Source organism: Cygnus olor, chromosome 13 (assembly GCF_009769625.2).
Source record: "Cygnus olor isolate bCygOlo1 chromosome 13, bCygOlo1.pri.v2, whole genome shotgun sequence".
In the NCBI taxonomy this organism is placed as follows: domain Eukaryota; kingdom Metazoa; phylum Chordata; class Aves; order Anseriformes; family Anatidae; genus Cygnus; species Cygnus olor.
In genome coordinates this window covers 15,281,397-15,309,334 of record NC_049181.1, presented here as the reverse complement: position 1 = coordinate 15,309,334, position 27,938 = coordinate 15,281,397, and the positions used below count along the sequence as shown (strand labels likewise).

The following is a 27,938-nucleotide window of genomic DNA, read 5'->3' as shown; positions in this document are numbered from 1 at the left end:
GCTGCGGGGTGCTCTGGCAGCATGTCTTTTAAGCCAAGCAGGGCTGTGGGCTGGAGGATGGGGTCCATGCACTCATCCAGGCCCTTGGGCATTTCCTTGGGCCCGGGCTCCTGGCAGGTTGCCCTCCTTCCAGCATGCTCAAGGCCTGGGGACCACAGCGCGTGGGGAGCCTCCTGCTGTTCGTGAACCTCCCCTGCCTGCAAACTGGTGCTGCAGGAAGCGCTGCGGGCACCGCCTCCGTGTCCTCCTTGGTACGGCTTCCCCAGTCCTCCGCACTGCGAGAGAGAAGGCTCTGGGACGCAGGGATGGAGCTTCCCTCTCCTGCCCGTACGCCCTAACCTCCTCCTCTGTCCTGTGGGACCTCTGGCTTTTGGCCAGTGCCACCTCCAGCAAGGTGTCCCGGCCGTGCCACCATGGTTCTCCATGGTGGGAGCCTCTGCTCTGCCGCAGTCGGCATTCTCCATCCTCGTATCCCTCGAGCTGCAGAAATGAGCAATTGTTTTCCAGCCCCCTTACCTCGAGCCTGTGCCACGTATCGATCCAAAGTGAATTCTTGCTCTGCTGCTCCTCAGGTTGGAGAGAGCAAACTTCCAGGGAGCCCTCTGGGGTGCTTTGAAGATTAATTTTTATGCAGTGGCTGTGCTAGTGCCGAATAACATGTGAACCCACGTGGATGATGTTTGACCTATATAAAGTTAGAAATCCCTCTCTGTCCCCAGTGCATTCCACATGAGTCTGCAAAATGGTTTTAATTCTTTTTTTTTTTTTAATAATAAAAAGAATAGAGCTGGTCCAGTTAGAGGTCACGCTGGCGAGGCTGTAACTGTGACTGCAGTCACGTTCCCATTGCAGCCCTTATGTCTTTCCACCTTCTTCCTTGGTCCTTTCTCCCTGAATTTTCTGGGCTTGTTCTGACACAAAAGTGCTTTTCTTGGCTCTTTGTCTTGTTAATGCTTTTAGACAAAATCAATTTCTCTGCTCTTGTGTTTTCTGAGGGCAGAAGAAATAGTTCTATCACTAGCAAAAATTGAGAAGACTTCTTGTGTGCAGGCTGGATTGTTTTAAAAAGAAAAGAAAAAAGATTTCTCTCCAGCCATCAGTCTTTCTAGATGTTGAGTTTACCCTGAGCTGTTTCCCGGCTGGTTTTCCACCTGCCCTTTCCTCGCAGCTCCCAAACCCAACGCGACTCGCCCAGCAATGCAGCGTGGTGCTTGCCGGTGTGCCCGTCCTGTCTTCGTGTTGTGCCTCACTGGGGCTTCCCCCGCTCGCGATGCAGCGCCAGCAGAGCGCTCCTCGGGTCAGAACATTCTTTTTCCATGAGGAAACGTCTCAATTAGCGAGTTGGAAACCCTAGAAAGAAAGGACCATGTATGTTTGTATGCAGTGAGACTTGGGGACAGAAATTAAACCCTTTTAATATTTCCCCCCATGTCAGCTAGCCAGGCAAGCTCATCTGAAGACAAAACCCCCGACAACAAATTGCTTCTTCAACCAGCCAAGCTTTTGCAGGTTGCCAAAAAGCCAAGCTTTTACAGGTTGCCAAGACATCTTTTTTTTTTTTTCCATGTAAATAACAGCCTTAAGTGGTTTTGGACAAGGAGGGAAGCTCTCCTCTGCTCTCTCTGCTATGAACACTCCTCCTGTGCTGCTTGTCCTGCACAGCTCGCCCTTCGGGCACTGCCAAGAGCATGGCTGCGATGCTGGTGGGAGCAGCAGCTGCCTCGTTCCCTGACGTGGAGGAGCTGTTTTTTGGGGGAAGATGCCTTGTTGTCCTTCTTCTCCCCTGCAGTCAGCCTCCCTCTTCCTCTTGCATGCCCTTTAGTGGGTGGGGATTGCCCTTGGTGAGGACTGGAGGCCCACTGGGGTTGGATGTGGGGTGTGAGCATCCCCCTGCTCTGGATGAGCACCCGGGGCAGGATGACTCCAGGATAACACTTCCCCAGCAGAAAGTTTCCCTCATGAATGCAGTGCTGCAAATAGCTGGTCCATTTCTTGAAATGTGAGGCATAAAGCAAATAAATGAAATTTTGAAATGCAAAGCTGCATCTCTGCCTGCTGAGCCGAACTAAGAGGGATGAACATTTTGCTGCTTGTGAGAATGCAAAATTAGCTGCACAGCCTTCGTCTGCACAGGAAGAGATGCCTTGTCCAAGCTGCATCCTTGGCTGTGGTCTTAAATCTCTTAATGTAATAAGCTGCAAAGCACAGAAAATCAAACCACATTGACCAGTGCTTCCACATGTCTTTAAATGCACTGGCACACTGGGGATGGTTCATTTTGTAACTAAATGATGCGCAGTGGAAACTTCTTTTGCCTCTTTTTGCATCTGTTGCTATTTAATTTCTGCAGGGATCTGGTTTGCGAGGCACAACTACTACGTGGTTATCAGTCTGTAGTGCCTGGTTTGGCAGAGTTGTGCTTTTTTTCTGATGCCTTTTCTCCTGATGCTCTACCTACGGTGCAGGAGCAGCACGGGATCAATAGTGAGCGTGCCAGCAAGCTTTAAAATCAGAGTCAATATTTGCAGCTGTATTTTGTCCTCATCTTTGTACATCCTCAGTCTATACTTTTCACCGTGGTTGAGTCCGTTGCTCTTTCTGGAAATACTGGGAATCCTTGCTGGCTGCTCTCTGCTCACCTGACCCTGTCGCTTTGCCCCCTCCTTGCTCTTGTGAGCTGTCCGTCAGTGAGCACTGAAGCCAGGCTGCTCTCGAGCATCCGTGGAGCTCTTGGGCATTGAACAGCAAGCGATTGCTCTTGTTTTCTGGCTTCGATCACAGTGCTCGAGCTAGCTGGAAACACCTTTCAGATTAAAAAAAAAAAAAAAAAAAAGGAAAATTGGAGCAAATTATTCTGTCAAAAGGACTGCTTTCCACAAAAAAGCTTTGGTTGGGGATTTTTTTTTCCTTGTTTAGAAGAGCTAACTGCCTGAAAACTGTACTTTTTGTTGTTGTTGTTAAATCCTGAAGTGTTTCAGTTCTGAGTGCTACCTGGGAGAGCAGGGACCTTTGCTGCTGTTGGGGTTGTTGGTTGGTGCTGGGGCAGATGCTGAGCACTGGTGCCCAGGCTGCTCCCTGCCCCAAGCCTGCAACTGCTGCATTGTTTACAACATTGCCAGGTCAGGTTTTTTGTTCCTTGCATCTTTAACTCCACTTGTTTATACCACTCTGCCTGCACAAGGCATGTTGCTTTTAGGTATAGTTCTTGCTCCGCAGGTTCTTGAAGGCATCTCCCTGTCCTTTCTCCTCTTGCAGCTCCCTTTACGGAGCTGCCTCTGCTGCCCGGACCCAGGAGGCAGCGCATGCCTGTGGTGCTCCAGGTGCACCAGCTTGGCTACAAGTAGTCAAAATGCAGGGGCTCGATGCTTGTTTTCCCCTCTCTGCGCATTCAGGAAGGGGTGGGATGCTGAATGTAAAGGTGTCCATCACTTTGTCTCACTGGCTGAAAAATCAGCATTAAAAATCAAATTAAAAATGGGTGTAGATTAAGCGCAAAGCAACTGGCTTGACCTAGATAAAGCAAACGCCTAGGACAGCAGCACGTTATCAGTTGAGTAAAAAAAATCTCCGCCAATTATAAATTGAGATGCCTCGAAGCCCGTAATTACAGTCATCTCCGCGTTGTGCTGCCCTGTCCCGTGCGCTGGCTGCCACCCAGCCGGGGCCGGGCGCGGGGTCACCGCAGCGCAGCGAGAGAGGTCGCAGCGAAAAAGGATTTGGCTTGTGAGCTCCGGACAGCTCTGCAGCAGAAAGAGTTTCAGAAAAAGGATTTTGCCGTAAATTATTCGCTGCTTTGCTTCTGTATCTGATCTGTTCCCTTTGCGGGAACCAGCTAAGGGCCGTTGCTGAGGTTTCCATTGACTGACACACTGGGAACAGCAAAAAAAAAATTATATATATATATATATAGAGTAACACTTTCATATCTGCTCTCTGCTAAAGGAGGAGAATAATCCCATCTCCTGTTGTGCTTCAGACAGATGCACTGCTTCCAGTGGGTTAGTGTCAGTGTGATGAAGTTTAAAAAATAATAAACAAACCCCCGTGCTAGACAAATTGTATGCAGAAAGCTGATAGTTATTCCAAGGCTCTTCAGAGAGCGGTGGGGAAGAAACCTTCCTTGGTGCTGCAATGTAGGACTTCTTCGCCTCGGGACCAGGGAACGTGTTCTCACTTGCGCTGTGTGAGTCACCAAGATCGCTGTTTAATTTATAATTTACTGTACTGCCACGGGGCTAAACTGAATTTTATACATTTATATACCTATGGTTGGCTTTTATTTTTTTCGTTTTCCCACGTGCAGAAAGGAGCTGGCTGAGAGCGAGGGTTAACGTTGTGATTGCTGCGACTCCTACACAGAAGGTGGGGGGCTGCTACCAGCAAACAAAGGGAAACCCAAACCTCTGGCTGTGTGGCAGCGATGAGCTCCTTCCCCTGAAGCAGATCTTTTTTGGGTCTGCGTCTGCCCAAGACCTGCTTAGAGAAGGAGATGCAAAGCCTTGCTTCCGAGCTGGCCTGGCGTGGGGTGATGCGGGTGGATGAGGCTCCCGAGCAAACCATCATCACCTTCCCGTTCCGTCCATCCCAGGCTGCCAGCACAGTTTTGCTTGGATTTGCCAAAAACACACACTTGATGCGTGCTGCAGGCACACGCTTACCTGTGGAGCATGGATCATATGGAAATACAAAATTTTCCTGGCTTCTTTACACTGCAGTGGGAAAGGGATCAATACACGCTCTGGTGTCTGATGTAGCTCCCAATTTAAATTTTCCATCAGTGCAGAGAATGCAAGTGTTGGTCGCTGTTTCGTTACTGATCCTTTGTCGGTTGCCAGGACCTTGAATCAGCCCTGAGCACTGAGCTCCTTGGTTTTCTTTCCCAGCCATCAGCTTTTTGGGCAGAGTTTGGATTTTTTAGTTAATTTATGTTTAAATAAGCAATTACAGGTCCTGAGATAGCAGGCCTGGAAAACTGCGTTGGTTAGATCAATCTCCTGCTTTTTCCAGGACTGTGTTCACTTCCAGCCAAATCAGGTTGCTGCGGTCTCCCCAGCCGCCAGGACCTAAGCAGCTCTGAGGCTGGGAGCAGCTAGAGGATTGACCTGCCTTGGCATCCTGCAGGATGGCAGGCCAGAGCTGTGGAAGAAGCAAGACGGTAATCGGATGGAGTTATTTTTAAATAATGAGTGTTGCCTTCTTCTCTTAAAGTCCCCAGGAAAAAAAAAAAAAAAAGCATTGCTTTCAGAAAGTGGTTGGATGCTAACTTGTTTACCTGCCGCATCAGCCTTGGGCAGTGAGGAGTCCTGCATCGTCTCATCCTGCCTCATCTCAGCTTCTCCCCAGCCTGAGGCCTCCGAGAGCTTCCAGTGCTGCAGCAGCAATGCCTCAGATGTGCCTCTGAAAGCACAAGGAATAGGCAAAAGGGGCTGCTTCAGCAAAGGGCCCTTTTGCCACCTGCAACGCAAAAAAGGCTCAATACTGAGCCTGCGTGGATCGTGTGTGCACTTGGATGCGAGGGTGAGGGCAGGGGTAGCTTGGAGCAAACCTCACTTGTGGGAACACCACGAACCTCCTGGTGCTGTCCCCTGTTCTCCACGTAAGTAGTGCTTGCCACGGTGCTTTGCCTTAATTTTAATTAGCGCTGCCCTCTGGGCTGCTGGCAAGGCACCGGCATAGGCAGTCATCAGAGGAGGCTTGGAGAGCATCGTTTCCAGTTCAAGCAGAGCACGGGTTGCGGTGCTAAGCAGAGGCGAAAACCCTTCCAAGTTACTGAAGGAGGACAGGGAGGTTTTTTGGCAGAAGCCGTTGCGCTGGTAAATTAGAAACGAGAAATTTATGAGCGCGTTAAATTGTATGACTGTGGCCGCTCCGGTTCGTTAGGTATTAAATTCCTGCTTAACTTCCTGCCTCGTGGTGATCGACTCCTAGATGGCAATTAGTTAGGTGGGAATAATTTGTGGGAAAGCACCACTCGTGCCCCGTGCATGGGCTGGGGGGCACAGGACACGCAGGATTTCCTGCCCAGAGGGGAAAGGTTTGTGCTGGTACGAAGGAGCGGGGAGCACGCTTCACCTTCAGCTGAACAATATTTTCACTTGGCAGAACTTGGGTTTTATGGCTCTGTGGGAATGTCTTCTTGCTCAAACCCCCAAAACCCAACCCCCCCAAATTTTTGGTGTTTGGAGAGCGTCCGTACATAAAGAACAGAAATAAGTCTCTGGGTCTCACTTTCCTTGAGAGGGGACCTTTCCCTGGGCTGCAGGAGGAGAGGCATGAAAAGGATCAGCAAAACATTAGGTGAGCGGTGTCGTGGTGGCCCAGGGCCAGCGGGTGCATAGGTGGCTTCTGGGGGTGTCACCCCGTGGGCTGTCCCTCCCTGTGGGCTTCGCTCCTGGTGCTGTTTTGCGCAGCTCCATCATGTTGCTCTGGGCCTGGAATAATGTGGTCAAACTGGGAAAAAAAAAAAAAAAAAAAAAAAAGAAAAAACATGGGTCTTAGGCACGTGCAAAGTCCAGCCTTGGCTTTCGCTGCTGGCTTCTCCTGCAGCTGGGGTGGTGGCGTGGTGCCCATCAAACAGGCTTATGCGAGAGATGACAGGTTTAGCAGTTGAATTTTCTATTTCTGGACGGGGGAATAATCTCTAATACATAATACTTTTTTCCCAGCTGAAACAAGTCTGTGCCAGTCCTTGAGCTACGGCCCTGTAGTTTTTCAAGACAATTGACGTTCCCATCAGCCCTAATCTTTGTTGCATGCGTTCCTTGTCATGTGATTTAACAGATATATTTTCTTCTCTGTCAACAGATTTGTTAACAATACAGATGCTTTCATGCTATAGTTTTCTGTAATGTCTCTTTGGAGGCTTCACATTTGTGTTTTGCAGTTTCTAAATTTCTGTTTAGCCCTGCTTCTTCTCTCCCCACCCTGCCGCTGGCTCCCTGAAATAGGAACTATTTCAGGGAAGACTCAGGGGCTTGCAGGCGTTTTCCTCCCTGGAACAGGCACTTTTGTTTCCTGAAACAATTGCAAGCTGTTATCTTTTCAAGGCTTCTGTCTGATGATGGCTGTAAGGGCGTGGAGCTGAACTTCCGCTGCTTCAGTTCTGCATGAATAGGTTTTCTTTGAAAAATGAAAATTTTAGTGTAATCCCACCTCCCATAGAAGGTGTTTACCGGTGTGGGGTTGCCTCGGGTTTCTGTGAGCTGGTTTTGCTCCTGGCAGCTCTGAGCCTTGCCCAAAGGTGGGACAGTGTCTGAGGCCATTTATTCTCAGCTATTTTGCAGTGCTCCTGCTGCCAGCAAGCTCGCGCTGCCTCTACCCTTTTTTCCTCTTTTTTTCAGAGATTTTACTCCAGCTTCTCCACTCTTTGCTTCGTGCTTTAATCTCACATACTAACTAGAGCTCACACTGGCAATGCCCTGTGGTCTGTCACATTCCCATGCCTTCCCCCAAGCCCTGGCCGGCATTTTTGGCAGCCTCATGCTGCGGTTCGCGTCTCCCAGGGTCCCTGCATCCTCCCTGGTGCACCCTCAGCTCCACGGCCTCAAATCTGTCACGGGGGGTGATCCCTCTTTCTGATAGTCCTGCCCTGAGCGGATGTTGCTTAATATTCAGGATGTGTGGCGTTACGGGGTTATAATGAATATTCAGAGCATGAATTAGCGTGGCTCGGTTAATTACGCGCAGCGTGCGATAGGGAAGGCGCAGGCTCTCGTTAGGGCTGCGCTCAGCTATTTGCAGTGCGTACGCTTGCTTGGAAATCACGTCCTGGGAATGCTCGGTGTCTTTAAGTAATTTGGAGAATTGGTTGTGTGCGCTTGGGCGAGCGGCGTATGAATTTCTTAGCAGGCTTGAAGTCATGCTCTAAGATGCTGAATATGCTATTATCATCACATTAAACCCTTAAATAGGCTTACAGGTGTTATTAAGTAATTTTACCATGATGGCTGACATGCTTTGAAAAAATATATCTAATTTCAATATCCAATCAGTGTGTGTTTAACGTGCCCTTTTGTAGAAATGAATGTACAACAGCAGAGTGCGTGCTGATAGAAATCCTTCTGTGTTGGGGCTGGAAAAGGATCTTGGGACCATGAGACCATGAGGCAGGAGATCTTCAGGGTTCCTGCTCTGTTCTTCCACAACAGGTCCCTGGAGGGCACTGGTTCCTGCTTTGCACTTCTTGACCCACCTTGTTTTGGTCTTCATAAGCAGGTATGGCTTCCAGATGCACAAGTCCTTGCACCTCTCTTGTTCTGCTGAGCTCCTCGTGGGCCAGTCCAAACGTCCGTAGTGTTTGGAGAGCCCCGTCCTTACAGGATGTCCTGCCCGGATGATGCTGTGGTGTAACATAAGCATGCATCTTCTGTGTCAGGAGCTGACAGCACCGCCACGGGGTGAGTGATGGCACTGGGCTGGCATGGTGGTCAGTGCTGGGAGCAAAGTGAGTCTCAGGCGTGACAAGCAGAGAGGTTTCTCGTCAGCCCTCTCTCTAAGGTACGGATTGAGTCTCTCTTCTGCTCCTACCTGTTGAATTCCTTTTCTTTGGGGTGGATTCCAGCCCAAAAAACACTCCTGGAGGGATATCTAGTGCTGCCACCTGTGTCCCACCAGCCTGCAGGACCTGGGGCTCCTGCAGCGAGGTGACACGAGCAGGCGAGGCTGGCGCACGCTCCTGTCCCATGGGTGGCCATGGGACTCTTTGAGCATTAAATGACTTTTCCACCTGGGAAAGCTGTCAGATGAATTGTCTGCATCCCAAGTGCAGCCCTTTCCAAGCGCAGCTGGAGGAGGGCGAGGTGCGCGAGCAGTGCTGGCAGCCCATCTCCCTTGGATGGAGCCTCCAGGAGCCTTTTCAGTGCTTCAGCCTGAAAAGCGCCTGGCCGGGCCTCCCATCCGTCCTCCACGCGCCAGCACCCCTCCCTTCGGGGGCAGAGAACGCAGTGCTCAAAGGAAGCCTGGATTTTCTGATGCAGCTTGCTTGCTTTGGTAGCCAACTGGCCGTGGGACAAGGTTGCGCGACCGTCCCGCGTGGTGGTGGTGCGGCACACGGTGCTCCGTGGCTTCTGAAGCAAATCTGCTCCTCAGGGGCCCAGATTTGGCATTTCAGTTTTAAAAAATGGCCTGATATGCAGCCTGCTGGAGCCCCCTCCACTCATATGGGCATCACTGATTTACAGGATAAGCTCAGGAAATAATGTGCAAAAAGGCGTGTGTCGTGCAGGATGTGCCAAAGTAATAAATCCGGATTCCTTCCGTGCTCCTCTAAGGGGGCTTTTGGGAACCAAACATCTGGTGTCAGAAGAGGTCCAAGAGAAAACGTGCACGGGTTGTCCTTCTATGTGTGCTGTTCGGGCTTTTTTTTTTTATACACATAAAATGGTGATGGTTTGGAAATAAAGGTCAGGGGGTGAAAGAGATGCTTCCGCTGCAGCTCCGCATCCTGGTGATTGCCTGACGTTTGTGGTGGCGTGAGCTGTAAAAATCCAGACTATAATTTAAAAGCCTTGAAAAATGCCCCTTTGTTGGCCTCCCAAGGAATGAATTATGTCCTGCCCAAAGCTCTCCCGGCCCTGTGAAGGAGACATTTTCATGAGCATTGTTTCAGAGTAGCAGGGCAAAGGGTGTCTGCAGCATGGGGTTTAACAACGAGGAAAGCTCTTTCTATCGTGTGTCTGTAAAGGCTTATCTCAAAATAACTTACCCTAAGTACTTCAATACTGCTGAAAGTGGTGTTCTTCCCAGATAACTGGTGTGTGGAACCATTTGTATTAACGTTGGATGGGGGCTTGTGGGTTTATTGGGTGTGCAAGTTTAAAGGTGGACCTTCTCATCAGCATCTGTGGGCATAAAACAGGGTGAGGATCCTGCAAAGCCATAAGCCCTGTAGTGGTGTACCGGGAGTGCTAGCGTTTTATGAGACTAATAACTCAGTTAAAGCCCTCAGTTTTCTTTTAAGCCACACCTCGCTTCTGAAAAAAATCTCTTTTACCAGAAACTTCATATACTTGGTTCCTCCATGGGAAGCTAAGTGGGTTGGAAAACAGAGAGATGCTCAGGTGTCACGGGGAAAGAGGCTTGGATGGAGAGGTGCCTGTGTTGGGAATTCTGTTTGCAGCCTGAGCTACCGACTTCGTTCTGAGGCGAGGACAAACGCTGCAGGTTATTTACACATCCGTGGGGTGCGGGGGGCATAGCTGGGAGGTAGTAGAGGCATCGTGGTTTTTGCCATTCTCCTGGGTGTCCTCGGGCGAGGTGATGTGGCCATGGTGGGTGGCAGCTGCTGGGCCATGGGCACGCTCTGGTGGCAGAGAAGAGGCTCCTCAAGCCCCGTTGGCTTGGCTGCTTGAACTCGCACCTCAGGCAGTGCCCTCCTCCCGTGCTTTGCTGGTGCTGCTGGCGCATCCGTCACTGAGACCACGACCTGCTGCAAAGGTTGCAGAAAGCGATCTGCTCGCTGGGACACCTGGCTCTGGAGCTTGTTAGATCATCCCAGCACCATCCGTCCCTTTGCACGTGAAGCTCACAGGTCTCAGCTGAAGCTCTATCGTGAAAAAAAAAATAAAATCATAAAAGCCACTTGACCCATTTGCTGAGCATCTGCCCTGTGTTGGCTGGAGGAGGCAGCGCAGGGTTTCCGTGCGTGCGGGGCTGTTCTTCTGGCCAGTGCCTCTCCACCGCTTGCAGCCTACCTGAAAAGCAGCTGTGCAAGATATGAGCAAGAGCCATTTGAGCAGCTTAAATCGGTTCTCACGAAGCAGCGGCTGGCTCAGCTTTTTCCTCTTGCTGCGCTTTGATCTGACAAGCGTTCGCTGAGGAAATTAGCTGTAAGGTCTTTGCTGCTGTGAAAGACAGGCGGTTTGGAGCATGAAGCGTGAGCTGTGAATCGCTGTGCTGCTCCCTCTCCTGTCATGGCTTCTCTGCTCCCGACATGGGGGTCTGGATTGCCCCTGGAGCGAGCAGAGCCGCTGCTGGCACCAGGATGGGTGCTGGGGTCCTGCCCCAGCAGGGGCAGCCCGGAGGAGGCATCCCTTCCTTCCTGTTGCCTTGAGGAGACTCTTGAGTAGGGGGAAGAACTTAACCTTTGCCAAGGTTAACGATGTTAATTTCTTCCGGTCGTAGGTGTGGATGCTGTCCTAGGCCCCCATTCCTGGCAACGTGCAAGCTGGACGCTGCCTTCTCCTGCAGTCCCCCCAAAACAACTTCTTGTGGTTCAGCCTCCCAGTCCTCGCTTGCAAATTCTTCTTTGCTCTGCCTCAGTTTCCCAGCTTTAAAGCCGCGCTGCGTTAGATTGGCATTTGAAAGACAGGAAGCGGCTGAGATAAGCTGCTGCTGAAGGGCAACGTGGTCTCCTGAGCTCGGAGCTCAGCTGTGCAGGGAAGAGCTATTGATTTTCCTTTACCTTGCTTTCAAATGGAGTTGTCAGCTTTACGACTAAACATTATGTGCTGTTAATGATTTGCTGTCTCAACTTTTTGTCTTAAAGTCTTGGCTGTTCACCTTTCTGGAGGTGAAGCACTTAAGTGCTGGCACGCAGGTGGCCCGCTGGAGAGCAGGAGGCTTCCCACCTCTTTGGGTCATTTGTTGTCAGCTCCAAAAAAAGGAAAAAAAATGGCAAAGACGGTCTTATTTTGTTTGTTGGGTGTGGAGACCTTTGGGGTTGCTTTCCATCGTGTTGTCACAACGCAGCAGCTGTACCTGGAGGTCCTCCCCATGCGCCCAAGTGCACGTGTGGATGCATGCACGTGTGGATGCTCTGGCAGTCCTCCCCGGGCAGTCCCTCCCACCCAGCTAAATGCCAGCTGTTCGTGGTGCATCAGAATAAAAGAAGTTTCATATCCATTTTAATTGTCTTTCCATTCCCACTCAGTTTTGGGGGCTGGAGTTCTTCTCCCAGTGCTGGAGCTCTGGAAGAGTTGTTTAGAACTGTGGTTTTATTTATTTATTTATTTATTATTATTTATTTGCTTTAATCTTAAAAATCATAAGAAGAGAGGGGGTAATTTAGGATTCTGACAGCAGAGCGGTCTGTGCATCCTGGCTCTTCCTGTACCATTTTACTCCAGCTCACCGAGCCCCCGGACCTAACTGGTTTGTTCACGCGTTCCTCCAGATGAAAAGGGAGATGAGACACACGCCCTGGGAATTTGTCAAAATGCATCAGGCTCCTCGTGCTGCTGGCCCGTGGTTCCTAATAGACTCAAAGGGAAGTAAATCAGCATCTTGACTTCCAAGGTCATCCGAGATGCCTCCATCTGCAGCGGCAGGGATGGCATCGGCATTGCAGCGAGCACAAGTGCCTTTGGGTGCTTCTTCACCCTCTTCTGGGTTGGAGTGTTGGTGCCACCACGGTGCCCTGGCATTGTGGGGACGTGGTGTGGGCACCAGCAAGCCCCTGTCCCCATGGTGCTGCTCCAGCATTTCTTGGGCAGGATGCTGTCCCCATCACACCAGAGAAATCATGTCCCATTGACCCCAACCCAGCCAGAAGCAGCCCCAAAGGATGCCCAGATGTTGCACAGCCACTTGGAATAAAATACTGTTCCATTTTAGGATTGGGAGGAAGGTGCAGAAGGCAGGTCCAACCCCAAGGACTCCATCTCAGTGGGTCAAGGCTGGGGGGACCCCTCTGTGCCCACAATGCTGCTGAGCACTCATATTGTGAAGCCCAAGCATCCGACTGTTCACCGGGGAACATCTTTAGCAGTGGCCAGGAGAGCTTAAACCCGTCCGGATGGTCCCTGGCTTAAAAACGAGTCTCTGTTTCATCAAATGCCCCTCAGTTCTCAAAGCTGTGATTTTTTTAATTTGACAATTCCTTGTCAGTCCCAGCAGGAAATATGTTTGGGACCAGTTGGAAAACAGAGGGGGAAAAAAAATTACCAGAAGGTTTTTCAATTCTTTGATCTTTTTTTTTTTTTTTTTTTTTTCCACAGAAAGCACAGCGAGAGAATGAATATTCTCCTGCAATCTGTTTGCTGCTCTCTGGGTAGTAGAGGATGACACCAGCTGTGCTGGCAGAAATCTTAAAAAAAGAAAAATCCCAAACTCACATTAGCAATTAAACACATCGCTTATTGAACTCTGGAGCTTAATCATATTTTTTTTTCCCATTTTTATTTTGTTTCCATTTCATTTTGTGTCTGAGTTCTGGTCTGAGGACATGCAAGTTGAGGGTTTTGCATCAGGCAGGTGCTGAGTTATTCCATATTCCAGTCAGGCTTAATTAATGCAGTGCACACGTGCGTTTGTGCTGCTGTGCCCACGGGAGCCTGTAGGGATGGTAAATCGTTACCAGCGATGCCAGGCCTCTATAGGGGTGTTTTAGGCAGAGTTGAGACCTGGGCTGTGCACCACAGCCCTCGTGGGCTGCAGCTCAGCACCTCCTGGAGATGTCACCTGCAAAGAGGTTGAGGAGGGGCAAGGGGCAGAGAAATGGGGCCACTGTTTACTGGAGGCTGCAGGAGCTCGGAGTCTTGTGAGGAGAAACCCTTGCAGAGAGGAGGGAAGGACCAGCAGCCCCGTTTCAAGCTGAGAGCGTTTCTGTGCTTGCACCCTGTGCCCTCGTCCCTGTACCCCGGGGCTGTGGGAGGGAAGGAGGAGAGCATCTCTTTGCTTCTCTTGATGCAAAGCTTGTGGTTGGACGTGGCTGCACTTGGTCTCTTCTCTTGTTCCTGGCGTGGGATGGCTTCTCCTGAAGCTGCTGGCTGCGGGCTCCATCCCCGCTGCGAACCGCAACGCATCGTGCTGCTGCGGCGCTGGGTGATGCAGAGCGCTTGGTGCCACGGTGCGTGGTGAGGGAAGTGCCAAGCGGGACGTCTGCAGGGCAGCAAGCTGCCCGCACCCGTCAGGAGGTGTTCCCAGGTTCGATTTTCCTTTGGGTTATTGCCAGGTGTCCAGCTCTGTCTCTCCTTCACCACTACGATTGCTCTAGAACCAGTCCCGATGCGTTCCTCAGCTCAGGAAGCTGCTGGTCTGAAAGTACTTCAGAGCCTGCCGTATCCTCCTGTCCCACCGCCTCCCACTTTGCATCCCATATTCCCATGTTTTATCCATTATTCCCATGTTTTATCCATTCCAGCAGCTTCTTCCGTGAGTCCTGGCACTCCTTCAGCCCGCTGGTAACAGGCAGCCCCTGGTGGGGTGTTGCAGTCAAGCGCATCATTGAAATAAATTGTCTCATAAATTATCAACAAAACCAGCTCCAACATCGCTCGGTGGCATCCCCGGCAAGGAAGCTGGGTGGTTTTAATGCAGCAGTGTGGACAAGGCCGGTTTTATGTTCGACCAGAGCAGTGGGACAGGAGGGCGTGGAGCTGTGGGGATGGAGTCTGCTGCTTCCGCACACACCAGGGCTTTGCCAGCCTGGGCAGCAGGACAACGTGGTGGGTTTTGTCATGTCAGCCTACAGGGACTTTTGTAGCATAAGGAAGTATCCCACCCAAAGCTGTGTGGGAATGGTCTAGGTCTGTATTTTTCTCATTTGTAGTTTTGTGGTAGAAGGCACGGTGGTGGGCTGGTGTGCGGGTGATGCCAGCGGGAGCGCAGGGGCTCGTGGTGCACCTCTGGCCAGGCAGCCACGGGGGCTGCAGGGGGAGCAGAGGGGTGGGAGGAGGCTCCGTGCTGGGTAGCTGTGTGATAAAAAGCTGGCAGGCATCCCTTCTGATAGAGGATTTGGGGCGTGTGCTGGAGGAGCTGAACATCTATCCCAGCTGGAGGACACGTTCTGCAGAGACTGCTTGGACACGCAGCATTTTCTGGGCACTTGTGGAAGAATTAGCATCATTAGCCTGAGTTCGTTGTCATTTGTAATGAACCCTATAAAAAAGAACCTAGCGCTGCTTTCCCTGAGTTTGCCTTAGTGGTGGGGTGATGCAGTCACTTTCGCGTAGCGTTAACGGGTGCGGGTGTCTGCGGGGAGCGGTGAGGATGGGGTGCCAGGGGGACACGGGGCGCAGCCTGGCCTAGCCTGCTGTGAGAGCAGCAGCCGTGAAAGCCATCGGGATTTTAATCACGTTGCCAGGGTCGGGGAGGGAAGATGTTACATCAGGATACAGCTGCTTTGTGCGGGGCATCCCCTCTCTGAGTAGCGTTTCTGTAACAGGTGGGCAGTGCATGGCGCTCGGAGCGGGGGGGCGATGCTATTCCTGGTGGAAAATGTCCTCTTCGATCTAAAAAGGGACGTGGAAGGGATGGGTGAGATCCCCTGAGGCCGGCATGTGGCCGCGCACATCCCTGCATCGGGAGGTCTGCTCATGCACAGCCTGACCTCAAGAGAGGGGCTTGGCCTGGCAGCACCCACAGGTGTGAGTGATAGCGATGCTTTTTTCTTTTTTTCTTTTTCTTTTTCTTTTTTTTTTTTTAATGCACAGTGCCCTGATGCATGGAGAGCTTGCAGCACAGCTGTAAGGGGACAGTGCTGGCTGTGCCACCAGCATTGCCCTGCACAGTGCTGGACCGGGATGGGGCAACAACATTCGTGTTTGTACACTGCAGCCTCTTTCCCTTCCCGTTAAGGGAGCATCCCCCCCTCGTAAAGGAAAATGCCAGCTGCGATTCAAAATGGCACACAGGATTTGGGGAGGAGGCATGTTGTATGCACGGAGGAAGAACTGTGCCCTGCGAGCCTCGGCACTGAGCTCCATTCACGGCTGGGCAGGCACCGGGATGAGGCAGGAGGAAAGGGGAAGAAGTGCAGAGAACAGAGAGCAGTAAAAGTGACAGCTTTTTAAATAATTTAAATCCGAGCCGTGCTGAAGCAGAGAGTTTATCTCAAGAGTTATCTGCAGCCAAGCTTTGTTTAACCCTGGGTAATCCTTCCTGGGCAAGCACAAGAATGCCCTGCACCGATAATACCTGCCGGTGAGAGTTATTTAGTGCTCAATAGCTGCTTTTTAAAACATTGTAAAACATTTCTATTGAAAAATAAAAATAAAATGCTAATTGCTCTGGTTTCAAAGCCCATGACAAGGCCTCTTACGGAAGATGTATGTTTGTAGACATGCTTGCCAACACATATATTAGCGGTGTCAGAGGGAACAAAAAGTTCCCGTTAGCAAAGATTAGCTTTTAAAGAAAAATGAGGGGTCCGGCGGAAAAAAAGAGGAGAGAAAAAAAAACTTGAGAAAGGTTTTCTGAGTAACCCTCTTTGTGGAGGTCTCTGCCAGGAAGATCAATGTGGTTGTTTTGTTATTGTGCCTCGACAGTGCTACGTTTTGAAAGAAGCCTTTTGAACTGCTTGTGAATGTGCAGGAAAGAAGCTGCTGGAGAGGGGGCAGGGAGCACGCTGGCCCTGCCAGCATTTTGGTGAAAAACCGCCCGCTGCTGCTAGCGACAGCGCCTGGGGGGACGCGGCGGGGACTCCACTTCTGCAGCTGGGGCTGCTGTGGTTTGCTGGACGTGGGACACCTCTCGCTCCTCCCACGTGCCAGGTCCCCCCCGTCACTGTGCTCCCCGTGCCCTTGGTGGCTTGGGAGTGAGCCCAGGAGGTGAGGAGCTGGGATGCTCAGTGCAGCTCCATCCTGCCGTGGTCCCCAGCATCTCCTCAGGGCGTTGCCATCCCTCCTGCCCTGGCTCCTGCGTCTGCTTCGCACCACAGCCAACAAAGGTCCTGCCCTCCTGGTCCCCTAGCGGAGTGCGCGGGGGCACAAAGAGTGGTGGGCTTTCTCCACCTGCTCTTCAGTGGGAGGGTGCCCCGTATTTGAAAAATAATTTCAAAAGAAAGCCTCAATACCTTCGGTTTCACGGGGCGCCGGAGCTTGGCGACTGGAAACATCCAGCATGGGAATTTCTGTAACCCAGACTTGCCGGCTGCCTCTCACGGGTGGGTGCTGTACAGCAGCTGGGGTTAAAACAGAGCCCGGTCAGTGCCCTGTGTGCCTTCTCCCTGCTTGGGCACCCGGAGGGGTCTCCTCACCCACCTGGGATTAGAGGGCTTGTGGCTGGCACGAGGGCACGGTGTGGGGCTGGGGGCAGCAGCTGGGGGCCAGCGGTGCCGGCGTCACGAGTGGTTTTGTAAGGCCGGCCTGGGGAGGAGCGGGGCCGCGAGAGCTGAGTCGGGTACGGCGTCAAGGGGCCAGCTGGTGCGGAGCGCGACAGGTGACTGAATCCACGCTGAAGGCCCGCAAAAAGCCACCGGCCAGCAAGCGCCGAGCACCACGGCCTCTGTTTGTTTTGTGAGGCACTCGGCGTTTTGCAGCGGGCCTCGTGACTGACTCGGGCTCTGACTCACGGGCTCCAAAAGCCCAGGCTTGGCAGCCGGCGCGTCCGCACGCTGTCTGTCTGTCCGGCCACAGAGCAGGGAGGCAGCTTTCTGCGTGCCCCCCAGAGGTGTTTGTCCTAGCCCAGAGCACAGCGGGCTGCCAGCCAGGAGGAAGGAAGCTGCTGGTGCAAGGGGGCTTCGCTGGTGCCGCGCTGTCCCCAGCCATGTGCCGGCTGGGTGTCGGTTTTTGCAAAGGAAACGTTTTCCTGATAGCAGCTATCTGCGGCTTGCTAGAGATAAAGTAAAATGTTATCTGCAGGGAAAAACCTTTAGAAATGCCTGCTGGAGAGAGAGCAGCGTGCCTGGCTTGCAGCTAAGGCAGGCGGAGTTTGCAGAGCGCGGTGACGCTGAGCGCTGCCCGCTGCGGGTGCTGCAGGAGGCAGCCACGAACCCGGCAGCAGAGTGCAGCGCTCTCCCTGTCGAGCTGCGAGCTGGATTCCGCCAAGCACAGCTACGTGTCAGCTCAGTAAAACAAAGGAAGGTGCTATCGCTTGCTACGCATTCATTTCCACCCAGGCCTGGTTTTCATTGAAATGATAGGAGCCAGGCAGTGCTGGAAAAACATTGCTCTTGACGCCACCGCTCACCGGGCAATAAAAAAGTTCATTGTGGAGCTGGCATGTCCTGCAGCCTGAGTGGGATTTGCCCTGGGCTCTGCGATGCCCTGAAACCCAGCTACAACATCCCAAATGGAAAACTTGGGAATGATGTGATAGGTGACGGGGGGCTCCCTCTCCAAGCAGGGTGTCTGGTGCATCACGCTCCATCCCCACGTTTCTGGATAGCTGCATTGTTTTTACATCTGCAGCCCCAGGAATCCCAGGGCTGTATGGCAATTTCAGCTAGCTTTTAAACACACAGTCTGGGGACCTCCAAAGGCTCAAAAGGCAGGAAGCAGATAAGAAAACCACCAGGTTTCTGTAAACCTTGTGGTTTGGGGGATGCTTGCCTGATGTTTATGAAGCGCAGGGGCTGGTGGCAAAGCAGATGCGGGGTGCTTCACCCTATTGCGGCACAGTGGAGCCTGTGAAGGGCTTTTGCTCGCCGGGATGAATGCAGCCCAGCAGCAGGCCCAAGCCCAGGCATTTGGTCTGTGTTTATTCCAGATTCTCACCTGCTACTCAATTAATTCTTTGCTGTGTTGCACAGCTTCAGCAGCTTTATTTGAAGTGTCGCACAGCATGCAGGGGGCGTTTGCCTCTTGTACAAAAGCATTTGCCTTTTCAGCATGCCTCCCACCCGCAGCAGCCTGTGCTCTTGGGCAAGACGCTTTTTGGTTTGGGTTGCTGTTGTCTTTTTTTGTTTCTGTGTTTTGGCAAAAAGATTTGAGTGTATCAGAGGAGAGGGCTGGAGGAAGACAGAGGTTATCACAGCCCTCTGCCTTGCAAAGAAAGGGCTATGAAACTTGAATGTTCGAGGGAAATAACTGAGATTTTGGGGCTTTCTCCCATTGTGGAGAGGTAGAGTGTATTTTTCCTTTTCTCAATACAAGAAACGTCCGTGCATTATTTTATTTTATTTTTTATGAAGAAGACAACAAGGACTGGTGGGAGCTTGGCACTTGGCTGGGTGAAGCCTGAGCCAAGCGCAAAGCAGCTGAAGTGGGTTTTGGCATGTGCAGCTCCCCTTGCGCTGGCTCCTCGGCTCTGCTTATCCATCCCCTCCACGGATTCCAGATGTTGTAACTTTCCGAAAGGTCTTTCTTTGCTTTTTGGCTTTACCCAGGCTGCCTAAACACGCTGTCTTGGGATGCTGCAGGGCATCTGCCAGTGCCGTGTCCCTGTCCTCAAGCGGCAAGGCTGGGCTCTTTGCCCGGGGCAGGAAAACCTGTTCAGACCTCTGCTCCCGTGCCCGTTGCTGCAAGACGTCGACACTTGTGCAACCCACAGGGCTGAGCCCTGCTGGATCAGCAGCCTGTGTACAAGCTCCGTGCATCCCCAGCAAAGCCCGCAGCCGCATCCCACGCATTGTGGGGGGAGAGGGGGGTCCCCAGCAGCACGTAGCCGTGCTTATGGTAGCTTTGTGGCGGGTTTAGGCATTTTGCTGGCTTTTTCGGCAGAAAAATAGCAGTGAAGGGAAAAGGCAGACAGAAGGCACGGGGCTTTCTGCTGCTCCGGTCTGCACAAGGAGTTAAAGAAGTCGGTGCGTTTACCCCGAGGCTGAGTTTGTGCTGGTGCGCGTCTATCTCAACATCTCCCTCTCCGGTTTTAACAGTCTCGCTGCGGCTTAGCATAAGCAACAGATCAGCCAAAATAAGCCCCATCCCGAGCAGCCGGTTGGCGCGTTGTATCTGCTTCCAAGAGAAACCTGAGGGTTTGCCTCCTCCTTCACGCTTTGGCGGTGCTCGCGGATTGCCCTGCCAGCACAGCTTTAGGGATGACGTGGATGTGAGCGGGATAAAAGCTGGCGCTTGGCTTTCCCATGGCCCCAGCCTCTCCCCCAGCAGCCAGGTGCTGGGACAGGGGTGCTGGAGCATCCCCAAAAGCAGCGCAGCTGAACTGCTCCTTCCGGAGCTGGAGAGGAAGAAAATCCAGGGTGAATTCCCTGTAAAACGTGGAATGGCCCCACTGAACGTGGCCGTCCCGAATGTGCCCCCGGAGGCTTTCACATGCTGGGGATGTGGAAGGGTGTCTCTGGGCAGCACATGAACAGGAATTTGGGTTCAAGTTACTCTTTCATCGTTGCAGCGATGCTCCTCGTGCCCTGCAGTGCTCTGTGTGGGATGGTGCTGGCCCTCGTGACTTACGAAGCAGCCTAGCAGAAGGAGCCAAGCGCAGGCAAGCGGTCAAGTCTCCCAAAGGGCACATGGTGGTTAATCCTTCCCATTTGTCACCCCTGCACAGTGGGTTTCTAAAGCAGCCTCAGGGGCTTTGCAAACAAAATTTTTCAGTAAACAAAGTGTTGGTGCAGCGGAGCAGGGTTCAGTGCAAGGCTGCGTGGTGAAACAGCAGAAAAACCCTACACAGAGCTGGAGAAGTGAACATGCTTCCCTGTAACCACTTACAACACGTCTCGTTATTTGTCTTCAGGTTATTAAAAGGGAAAGCAGTTGGCTCTATTTCCTTCCAACAAACCGTTCAGTGGAGCGATTTAAATCTAAAGCAAACACAACTGCAAGGGCTGAGCAGGGACAGAGCCTCTAAGAATATCCCGGCCTCCCCCAGGGTCTTTAAGCACGCCCGTGATCAGGGGGTGCTTCGCATCGCTCAGCGCAGGGCTTTGCCCTCCAGCCTCCTGCCGTGGGCTCCTGCTCTGCTCCAGCTCTGCTGGGTGCAGCCTGGTGTGGGGCTGGGGAGACCAGGGCTCCTGCCCCACTGGGCATCATGGTGAGAGGGGAGGACGGTGCACAGGGAGGAAGGTGCATGGGGAAGATGGTGCAAGGGGAGGACAGCGCAGGGTGGGACAAGGCACGAAGATGGTGCACAGAGAAGATGGTGCATGGAGAAGGTGGTGCTTGGGGAGGACAGTGCATGGAGTTCCCTCCAGTACATGGGAAGGACGATGCACAGACAGGATGGCGCACAGAGAGGACGCACAGTGTGTGGGCTTGAGGGGTGCCGAGGGGGAGCTGCGACCAGTCTGAGTGGGAAGGAGCCTCGGCGAGGGATAAAGGAAGCCCTTGGAAATTTTTTTGCTGCTCTCTGTTATGGCCCTGGTGCCTGAGTGCTGACAAACAGTGGCAAGGCTTGGGGATGCCTTTCAAAGATTGATACTGATGTTTTGTGACAATTAATCTTGCTATTTATATCAGTATAATTAGCTATGTTATTAATATTATCAAGGCGCCACAGTGCTAATTATATGTCTGCTTAACATGTGCTATCAGTGCTGTTTAAAATCCAATGTAATTCTGTTTGACATTATCCCCACCATTAGCGTTATTTGTTGTGTGCTGCGGAAGATAATTTGATGCTTCTAATCGCTGCGATACCAATTATGTAAGCTGTCCCCACTTGCCAAAGCTTTTGAGAATGATGCCACCAAGTGGTACAGCTGTCCTAGGGACGTGGCCCTGAGATGCCCGCCCTGTCTTTGGAGTGCCCTGTCCATCAGGGGCTTCTTTGGAAGGACAGGAACTCTTGGAAAATCCTGCCCCCCAAAATAATGTAAGTAGGTCTTTGGTCTGGGCTCTGTAGGAGCTTCCCTGGGCTTTTGTTTCCCCTTTTTCCCCCACCAAGAGCTGAAATATTTCATGTTTGAGGAGAAATATCTGTGGGGAACCCAACTTTAAGGAAACGTCTCCATCTTTTACCCTAAAGTCCTGTCTGCCAGCTCTGCAGGGGTTCTCCTCCTCTCCCACCAAGCTCAGGAGATGGTGACATTTGATGGCCAAGCTGTAGCCCATCCTCCAAGTGCTGTTTGTTTTCTTAGGGGCCAGGCAGCTGCCCTTGCCTTCTCCTTGCCCCGTGCCTGTTTCTCCTGTGTCTCCTGTGGTTGCAAAGAGGAGCCAAGAGGTCCCCTGGGGAAGCCTTGTGTCTTCTCTCCCCTGCAAGCAGGCGTCTTCAGCTGGCCTTTGCCGTGGCCTCGTGCCGGGTCCCACAGCATCTCCTTCCTCTGCCCGTGCTGCAGGACCCTGGCATCCTCCAGCTCCTGGCGGAGGCTGGAACCTGGGATAAACCCGTAAATACGGGGGCAGGAAGGGAGCCGCCTGGTTTCTGGCCTGCGCGCTGCTGCCTGCCCCCCTCCTGTTACTCTGGGTGGAGGAAACAGCTTGTGAACACGCGCAGGAGTTAGCACAACAGGGAATTCAAAGCCAGCTGCTGGAGCGTTTGATCGTCTTGTTTGATCCTCAGAGCTGGGAGCTGAGCTTTTTGGGGGCATGCTGGGAGAGGGAAGGCACCGATTAGCAGGCTCTGTTTCATTATTCATTTTCAGCCGTCTCGGTGCCCCTGCTCCAGCATGTAGACGCTGAAGGAGAGAGCAGGCAGGAGTGTGGACGGGTATGGGAAAGGGGGGTCAAGAAAGGGGGTAAGGAGCAACTTGGGGCTGGAGGAGTAGATATTGAAGCATCTTTAGTGATGTCTCTCCTGCCCAGTGCTGGGATGGGCTCTGGGGTGCTACAGCCCCCCAGCAGGCAGCTCCTGCCCCGTGCTTGCTGTCGGACAGCCCTCTTCTGGCTACGGTGCCTGAGAGGGGGCTTGGCTGTGGACAGAGGTTTTTAGGGATCCGGGGTAGGTTTGGAACCATCCTTTGGGATCCCCCTTGGGGTAGCTGTGTACTTGGGGAGAAAAGGGGACTCCGGACGTGGTGGGCTCTCCTTGTCGCCCAGCCCTTCTCTGCCAGCAGGACGAGATGCGGTGGGAGATCCCAGCCAAGCCATCGGGAGCCCCGCTGTCTGCCTGGCAGTGGTGGGCGGTGGCAGCTGCTTGCTTCCTTCCCTGCAAGCCTCTGTTACGGAGTATTTCAGCTCCTCTGAACGAGGTCTTCTGGGGCTGAGAGAAAGGCTGAGCTCGTTCGCCTGTGCTTTGGTGGCTCTTTTCTTCCAGCCTTCTGTTTTCCAGAGATGAGGCCATTGGCAGTGCAACTGGCCACGGGGAATGCTGGCATAAGTAAACTTAGGGAAGAGACCTGAGCCTCCGTCCTTGCACTGTTGGATAGAAATGAAGCAGTGCTGAAGGTGATAAAAGTCTCAAGTGCAAGGAAGAGGAGAGGCCAAATAAATGCACAACACAGGAAGACTCTCCCTGGAGCTGGGGAGGCAGTGGGGATGCTGGAAAACACCCTATGGTGCATACGACCACCAACCCTAATGATTCGATGCGATACTGCCATTGCATTGCCATGGCTGTTTCCATTGAGGAGCAGTGGTTCTACATCGCCCTTTTGCTGCCAGATCTTTGGGGTGGTGGCAGCCCTGGTTGCAAGGCCCCGCTGCGAGCAGCCACGTCTCCGTCTCAAGTAACAAGCTTGAGGACGAGCCATTTGGAGACAAGTTTTATTGCCAATTAATATTTCAGGTTAAAATCATGTTCTGCAGTATTTTTGCTTGGTAAAGCTAAACTGTGGGACGTGGTCATAACACAAGTCAAGCTCCCCTTGAAGTGATTTCTTCCCCGCCATTTGTCATCGACCTCTGGTGCTGTATCTTTCTGATCTCTGCAGAATTCAGTACATTTTCTGCAATAATTTGAAATGCGGGAGCTTTAGCTTCACTTTCAAGGTAATTTTGTATTTGTAATTCAAAACCTATCTCCCCGTTGTTTAGGCGTGAATTCTACTCCTAATTCATTTTCTGCATTTCATATTCAGTTTTTGAAAAGCTGAATCTAAACGTTGCTATGCAGACCAGGCAGCTAGGAGAAAAGGATCTTGCAGGTACCTTCCCTGAAATTTTTCATTACTTTTTGCTGGAATTTCATCTCTTCATTTCCACAACAGAAGGTTGATTCTTTATTAAGTGCAAATACAAATTTGAATAAATCATTTGCCAAATTCCAAATTTACTTTTTGCGGGTTCAGATTTAGTATTTCATCTCTTTAAATGGTATCATTAGTTTGGAAAATTAAAAGATTTCAAATAATTTCAAAACTCAAGCCATGCACTGAGCCTTGCAAATGGCCCACAGGGTGATTTTGTAGCTTCCTAGGGTGCATCATCAGTCACTTCAGCTGTCAGACCTTCTTCAAAATGCAGGCAAGAGCCAATATAGTCTGCTATGATTTTATGTACTTAGTACAACTTCTACTGAGGAAGGAATCGCAGGCACTGTGCTATTAATCATTCAATTGTGAAAATGAAATAGGTATGCTAATATATTCCTGTATAACTGCATTCTCCAATTTCAAGAGGGTAAATGCAAGCCAGCATTTGACTAATGAAGCTCTCTTGGTTGGGAATCACACTGGGATCTTCAGAAGGTGGGGGTGAAGGGTGTCTTTAATCAGAGCAGCTCAGGAAATTACCAGCAGAGCATCTGACCCTTTTGGAAGAACCCAAATGGTTAATGGAAACCAAAAGGCTTCAGCCTCCACCAGGAGAATGTGGCCCAGGGGATTCCTAACTCACACTAGGAGTTCCTCAGTCTTCTGTTACAACTCCCATGCCCTCCATCACGGTTATGCTTTCCGTCACGGTTATGTTTTCCATTTGGTTTGTTACAAGCTGGAACTTCCCAGGAGCAGCCTGATGCTCAGCCTGGGCCTTTTGTGCTGGCCTGCCCATGTCTCCTGCCCTCTGAAGCCATTGGGATCCCACCTCACTTACTCTGTCCCTTTGTAGGCCTCCTGTGGCTCCTCCTTAGATTTTTGCCACAAGTTCATTTTAGTGTTTCATGTTCAGAGATATTTATGGTCTTTTTTTTTTTTTTTTCACTTAAGAAACCTTAACAACAAAAATTATTGTTGATTCTCTTTTACTTAGCTTGTCCTCTTCTGTCTTTAATAACTGAGCTCAAATGTTATCAGTGGCATTTAGCGTCGTGCTATTCTGAATGTTCCCTGTGTGCCTCAGATTACTATTTGTCACTTTTTTTTTCCTGGAAACCCCGTCAGTGCATGAGATCCTCACATACCCATATTCTTAAGGGCTCTTCATAGCCATACCATTATCTGCAGCAGGAGTAGTTGATATAATTGTACTATTGTTAGTGAGCCCATGAGGACTTACATTCGCTGGAGTTGGTTTCCACCCACCTGCCCTTACTTTTTGAGCAGGGCAGCTTTTATGTCATTCTTTGTCTTTGCCTACCATGTATTTGTCCACATCCTTCAAAGGATGCATCTTCCATTCCACCAGTCATTTCTTCCACAAGGTTATACATGTTTATGGGGATGAAGCTGTGTTGTCTACCTTTAATGCTCTGAAAGGAGCTTTGTTCACTTTTGGCTTCAAAGCCCCAGGCAGCGTGGTACTGCTAGCTGCAGTCCCACTCCCGTTCCATGTCTGACAGTCCTTCCTCAGCTGTGAAGCAGTAGCCGTTTTCTCATGGTCTCGTTACTGCTGGGCTGCACTGTTGCTAGCTTTGTCCTCTGGCTATTCCTTCGCATTCAGAAGAGGTCCTCCAAGCGGTCGGTGTGTTCTGGTTTCTAATCCTTTTTCCACGTCTGAGATTGTTAACCCACATTATGGCTGTGATTTGTTGTCCTTTGGCGTTTCTGCCTTCCAAGGGTTGTGCGTAACTTCTGCCTCGCCTTGACCTGGGTGTCGGGTGTGTTTCTCCCTCCTCTGGCTCGCGGGATGCTGCTGGTGTAGCCCTCTGGGGACAGGACCATGTAAGCCTTGCACCCCACCGAGGTCTCCAGACCTCTGAAATAACTTTCTGAAGGTTGGGTGCTGGGACTGCGCCTCTCTAATAAGCTGGCTCAGGACATTTTGACTGAGACCACCAGTGTCAGCAGCACAAGCAACCTTCTGGACAGATTACCGGGGCTGATAAATGGCCAGATGTCAGCTGAGGCTGGCAGGTGGAGAGCGTGCATTCAGGCAGCACGGCCGGCCTGGAGGAGCGCATCCATCCAGCGCTCGCGGATTTGCTGAACTGTTCCTTCACACTACCCATTTCACGCTATTAGGACACGATGCACCAAGCACTTGGCCGCCTCGGGTGTCTTTAAAATACTGAGTGTCCCAGGAAGGAATCTGCATGGCTGCTGGCACACAGATCCTCATCTCCTATGAGGGACTTGCAGCAGTAACTCTAAGAGGTGAAATTCTTCTTCCCTTGCAACCTCCAGAGTTACCAAGAAAAATCATCAGGCTGTTGTTTTTCTGGATAAATGAAGCTGTTTTTCTAGCAAGCTGTCAGATTTACCTATCCTGCAGGAGTGGGCAGGGGACAGGGACAGACGTTGCTGGAGTGCCATGGCCACGTGCTTCAGCACCCGGAGGTGGGTGAGAGCTGGAATGGGGAGGACATGGGGTAAATCACTTGGGTTAAAGGTTCCCACCTTTTTGCTAGTGAAGTGTTCTGTTAGGGTATTTTCCAAACTGTGGCTTTTTGAGAAGGAAGCACTTTGAAACTGCCTTGAATTTTCCCAATTTTGAATCAGTTGGGGTGTGTCCCAGCTCTCCCCAGGTGGGAGTCGCATGCACTGGAGATGTTGCGTCCAAGGCAGTCCATCGAATGTCCTTCCTCACTGGTGGAGAGGGGTGCTTCTGAAGCATAGTTAGCTTAGCCTCTTTTTGATGTCTCTTGATGTCATTGGGAGATTTGTCTTTTGTTAACATCTTCTGCTTCTCACCATTAGAAGTTTGGGAAGCCTAAGCACTTTCTGCAGCCACAGAGACTAATACAACAACTGATGTCCCAGTCAGGTCACTCCTGACCTTCCCCCTGTTAGAAAGCTTTAGAAAATAAACAAAATGTTCATTTCAAGCCATGGAAAACATTTGGTTTGTCCAAACCTTCTCTTATACTCTATTCTCAAGCGCTCTGTCTTTGCACGGACGGCTTTCATTGCCGAGGCTGCTTGCGACTCCTGTCGCCGTGACCCGACGGGATGATAAACATCACTAACCCCAGTGAAAACTCACAGGCAGCTTCCAAAAGGTTTCCAAGTCCCCTGTGCTCACCCAGGTGACACCTCCCCAAGATGTAAATAGGCTTGGCCAGAGGCTCTCAGGCTGCTCCTGAAGATGCGCGGCGGAGACGAGGCGCCCAGTGGGAACCAGTCCTGCAGCCAAATCCTGCCTATTGATCTGGCAAGATGCTTAGTCTAGGGTCATTCGGATGTGTTGGAAAGGCAGAGACAAAAAAAGGCACCTAGAATTATGGCTGAAGGAGCCGGGGGATCCACGTGAGGGCTCGGAGATGGGGGAGGTTGCTCCCCCTTGGGCCCTGTGTCTGCTGGTTGTGCTTAGCACAGAGCGTCAGGAAACAGCACCCTGCACCTCCTGCTACTGGGTTTGAAGAAAGTGAGGTGGAATTACTCATTAGAGGAACATTTCTGGAAAAAAAGGCATTGCTTGGAGCAGTGGAAATCTTTTCCTTCCGCTCTGTCTTTTTAAAGGAATAAATAAAAGTAGTGGAAGGTAAACAAATAAGCTCAGGTCTCACCATAGCTTGGGAATTTTTACATCAAATGTAGCAAATTTAATAAGATGTCTGAAAATCACATCCTTTTAGGTTGAAAAGCACACAGCCTGAACAGGGGAGTGAAATCTTTTGGAGTATTTAAGTAGGACAGCTCAAACAACCAGATAATGGTTAGATGGCTTCAGGAATAAAAACCGACTTGTCACAGTCGGGATGAATTTAATAAAATATTTAAACAATTTTCAACAGTGCTGCAGTGGTACAGAAAACCATGATAATATCCAGTAGCGGAAGAGTGGCTTTGAAAAGATTAAAGGATGTAAACACTGAAGGACCCAAATAAGCCATGTGCATTTCTGCAGTATCGTTGGATAAGCGTTCGTCAGGCAAGCCCTGTAGTGCCTCGTTAGTCCCTTTGTAGCTGCGCTGTTTTCGGCTGGAAGGTGAGGGAATCAGGGCACTGGGATGAAGGTCAGGGTTGTGGTCCAACCTGGAACCCAGCCTTGCTGAGGACCTCACTGAGGATGAGGGTAAAGCCCTAGGAGATGCCTTGTCCTCCAGGCTCATCTCTGTGGTTGGTTTTTTTGGGTGGGAAGCTGCAGGGATGGGGGGCAGATCCTTACCGTGGGTCTGCGAGGCTGCTGTGGGTGCTGGGACGGCTCTGGCTGCCCCGGGGTTGAAGGTCTCGCTGTGTCTTGGCTACA

The 27,938-nt window shown here is 51.3% G+C and overlaps 1 protein-coding gene across 3 annotated transcripts in view; it reads left to right on the top strand.

The window, feature by feature from the left end:
- The window catches only part of MID2 (midline 2), a 73,764-nt gene that overhangs the window by 14,100 nt on the left and 31,726 nt on the right, over window positions 1-27,938 (top strand). The gene's annotated exons all lie outside the window — the stretch shown is intronic.